Here is a 4707-nt window from a genome sequence, read left to right as displayed (position 1 = left end):
CAACACAGCATATCACATCAGTGGCAATCGCGCAGAGCCTCCTGATTGGTTCCTGCTGATACAAATATTAACATGGCAGTCTTAGTAAGAGGTAGTAAGCGCCCTTTCTCCTGGAGTGTAAGCCTCACAGAAAGGCGATTTCATTGGACAACAAATAGATTGAGACAACTCAAAAGCAAGCGACCACAGTAAAAACGGTCTCAAACGCGCTGAACAGAGTCAGTAAAATGCCCAGCGGAAAGTGGGGATGATCTCCCCAACATCACGCTATCATCCGTGCAACAAACCGTCTCCCTTCTAGCACCACCTTTTGTCGACTCCACCTCCATATTATCTCCAGCACTCCTGGATGCCATATCCCCCTTCACACCCTTTTTCAACCGAATATCGCTGGCGCATATCCCACCTCATGAATAGAGACGAAATCACGTCTTCTCCGGGAAAGACGAGGTCCTCGGGATCTGAAGAGTTGGCCCCAATCGTCCCACCTCTTGACTTGGAATTTGCCTCCCTTTCAGAAGACGAAGATCATATAAGCCCGATACCGATTCAGCCAGCACCGCAAATCTATCCTTCACAAACCTCAATCAAAGAAACAGCGATCCCCGAAAAAGTTATTTCTAAAGCCTATCGATTTTTTCGTCGTTGACAGTTAAAGATCTCCGAAAAATTAGTTCACCTTGGAGCTTAAGATCTCACGGCAGAAAGAATGAGATTGTTGCTGAATGCGTATTGTACGTGTTGAATAAGTGCGAAGACGGTCAACCAATTGAGGAAGTTATGGGCGAAAACCCGTATTGTTCAACTTTATTCAAGGTGAGCACTTTCAATGGCAACCGCCACACGCAGACGCCCTCAAAGTGGCAACTAAAAATGCTAACTGTGGGGACGGGGAGAATCCAAAGTGGCCAAAATGACGTCAGAAATTTTTTACTCAAGACACGGCACGAGTCCGAAGATATTATACTCGAAAACGAAAATATTGCACCACTGGAGCCGTTTTCTTTGAATGAATATGCCCGTCTATGCGTCACATTGCGTGACCATGAAGCTTGCCGAAGAGCATTAATTAGTTCTGGAAAAGAGATGAGCGCGGCAACACTTGATACCAAGCTCCGGAGGGATTATTTTTGGGTGGATGTGGTAGAAAAGGTGTTCAATGACGTCAATCATAAGCCACTACTCCCAGAGCTGATCGGAGTGCTTTCAAAGTGTCTGCAGAACGGTGCCCTCCGTGTTTTCGCGGTGGAGAGAAACTCAAAGAGCACTTTCGCAAGCTACGTTCTGAGTTCAGCGATCCCCTCGATCGCTGGCAGCGCTCGGGACAAGGCGATCCTGATCGATTCCCTGAGTTTTTAAGCACCGCACGAGGAGAGCTCACTGCCAAGTCTAAGCGTCTTTTATTGTTTTTTGTGGTGTGCAGATGCGGTACTCCCTCTGTGAATACTGACTTTATGAACATGGCTTCAAAAGTGATGTCATGCGCCGATAAGAGGGGTACGAGGAAGGTTGTGAGGCCTTGGACGACGCCATGGCCGAAATCCCGGAGAGCTTATCTCTTCCCACCTCAAGCGGTTCACGCAAGCGAAGGCGGAGCGACGATTTCGATTTAAGGGAAGAAATGGAGAAGGTGACTACCGCTATTACTAATCTTGGTCAAAACACGCCTTCTCTCGAAATCATTGCCATCGAGAGAATCAAGGCACAGTCTGAACTTTTTGGCCTTATTAAAACGGCTGTAAGCATGGACCATGATGGATTATCCACTAGAACATTGCCAGAGGCCGACGCTGAGCTACAAGAAATGATGAAGAAACATTATGCGTCAGCCAAAAATCACCTCCGCAAACTGTTGGAAGACCCGAAAAAATAACCTCCATCGAAGCCGCCTCGTAGTGATACAAAAATGATGGCAGTAGAGCGGGTAGGTGAAGAGAAAGTCGCAAGGGCACTGCTCGCGGAACAGCTTGAGCATGTGTCGCAGCATGGGGAAGGCGACGGGACAGGCGGCGACATGCTTGGGGTCTGAGGGGGGCTCTAGACAACGCCTACCTAGCTTTGCGCAGCCTTCGATGGGCTGGTGCATTGCTCGGGGCGATCATGCCTGCGACATTCGTGAACGAGGACGTCGCCAATAAGGAGGCTTCGAGCGCAAAAGCACACCTGAGAGACTCGCATGTCCTTTCAGTTCCCAGCTAACCTCCACCTCGAATCGGTGTGCACCGCGCTTGCACATACAGATGTGCATGTGTCAATGCATCACAATATCTTTAGAGTGCTACCAGCCTACAGCGTGGCACCTCTGTCGCTTCTGTCTGCACTTTCGATGCTGCTGAGAACGTTTCTTAGTCCTTTGTCTGCGTGGAGGACGAGCCTTCGCCATGGAACACTTATTACACGTCAGGTCCGCTCGCATACCTAGACTTGTTTACTGAGTGATGAAGAGAGGCACGTCTCTAGTTCATACATACACATCCATGCACTGCAACGTCCGTCAACCAAGCTTCTCAAGCATTTAAAACAAAAGAACCCTCCCCACCACCACTGCCCACAGTTGCAACGCAGTATTAATGTCTCGGGCGCCAAGCGTCTATCGCTTTCCGCAATTTACACCACAACGTTCATGGTAGCAACGAAATGGCCCAACCGTCCGACTACGACCCCATCATCGTGGTCTATCTGCAAGTCTTCTAGAATCTCCAACTGGGCCAAGACGGCCTCAAACCTATCCTCTCGCCTTTGCACAATTGTTACCCTCGTTGAATTTATTTGGGATTTTCGTCCGGCGTGAGAAGCAGTACCCACGTCTGCCGTCGTCAGGAACCGACTCGTGTGCTTCACTCGTCCATATAGTTGAAACTAAATCCTGGCACTACTTTCACCACAAAATTGTACAATCTTCCGTCCCCACTCATTGCAACACCCTGCACATAACTCGTGTGTCCAACTGACGCTTCTCCAACTTGTGCTCCCGTCTCCTCGTCCCCCACCCGCACGCTCCTGTCAAACGATCCAGATACGACACGTTTTCCGTCCCCGCCCATCGCAACGCAAGCCAATTTCGACGTAGGACCGTGGAAACTTTTCAATACTTTCTTCTCCGACGAACTCCACAGCATTAACGTCCTTTCTTCATATCCCACAACAACATACCCCTTACTCACACAGAAAGTTGCGCGGGTAGCTATCGTCACACTCCGTTTTTTCCAGTCACTTCGGAGGTTACACTTTTTGCTTCAAGGTCCCCTGGGCTCTGGCTCTCCGTTTCGAACTTGCCTTCAAATCAAACCATCTTTGTCTCCTCAGCAGATTGCGTGAAAACTGTTACTTCTGCCCCGGATCCATTCACCTGACATCCATACACTTGACATCCATACACTTCACTACTTGAATCCATACCCACTTGAATTTCTCTGGTACTGCGATATGGAAGAACAATCTGCTCCACCACCGTTTCATCGGCTTGAGCTAGACACCTACTCACAGGCCGCACCCACGGCCGTGGTGCGTATCTCTCGATGTTCTCCAGGATCTTTCCCACACAACCTGAATCTCGTGCCTTGTGCCTCACTTGCCCACATAGTTGATAGTAAATCCCGGGGCCACTTTCAACACAAAACGGTACTCTCTGTCGGGCAGCTTGCATAATCAAAACAACTGTATCCACTGCATCCCCATCGACCCGTCCCCTTCCCCTTTTACCGCTTCCTCTTTTCCACTTCAAGTCTCTACTCAATCTCTTCACAACTTCGTCGTATTGCCAAAGTCCGCCTCTTCGTAGCACTTTCTTCCCATCGCGCAGTTAAAATTAGTCGCTCCAGCTCTTCTACACACACCCTGTCGCAGAACACGGTATATGTTCTCGAAAACATACTCCTCCCGTGCGTTGTTGCCCTCTCCGTCTCGGCCATCACTCATTGCAAGCAACCTCCCTCCTGCCGTGCATACATCCGCGATCTTCTCAGACCACTATTCTACACCCTCCTTCTTCTTTGCTTCTTGCACCGCGAAATCCTGCGTCAGATCATGCACCCGCAACCCACCACAACCCTTCTCATATATGAGAAGGATTGCAGTATACTGCAGTTCTACTAGCCCAACCCTTTTCATCTCCTTTGCACCTCCTTCCGTCCGCTCCTCGTCCATTTCCCACAAATCTCCAACCAAACAAAAAGGTATCCGGTCTTGCTTCTTCATAACACACAGACTCTGGTGCATATTTCGAAACGAAAAATCACCAACTGTCTCCCCATTGCTTCCCACAACGGACTCCATAATATATAGTAACGTATGCAGTACCTCATCCAATGACAAATATCCGTCCTTCAGACTCTCCCCGCGAATAGTGTTACGACTCTTCATCATCAAAAGGTACTCCCTTGATGCTTGTATCACCTCTCCCTACCATCTTTCCCTCATGTACTTCAATCTAGTGCCTGTTACGATCAAGGCAAGCGGAAATCCGCCACACACTTCCGTTATTTAACTCACAGCCTCTTCGCATCTAGCATCATCCACTTCCCTTCGAATCGTTACACTCGCGTCCGCTTGTCAACTGCTTCTTTCCATACCTTCTCACTCGCCTCGAAAGCGAGTCGCTCCCCAACTTGACGCAGCTCCTTTTCCCTCGTAGAGTACAGTAGTCTGCTCCTCGTTTCCCCGCTTCCCCTGCAGTTGCAGCTGGAACAGACCACTTTTGAACGATAT

Source organism: Chondrus crispus, genomic scaffold (genome assembly GCF_000350225.1).
Source record: "Chondrus crispus Stackhouse genomic scaffold, scaffold_541, whole genome shotgun sequence".
In the NCBI taxonomy this organism is placed as follows: Eukaryota; Rhodophyta; class Florideophyceae; order Gigartinales; family Gigartinaceae; genus Chondrus; species Chondrus crispus.
The sequence above is the reverse complement of the archived record's forward strand: the minus strand, read 5'-3'. Positions refer to the sequence as shown.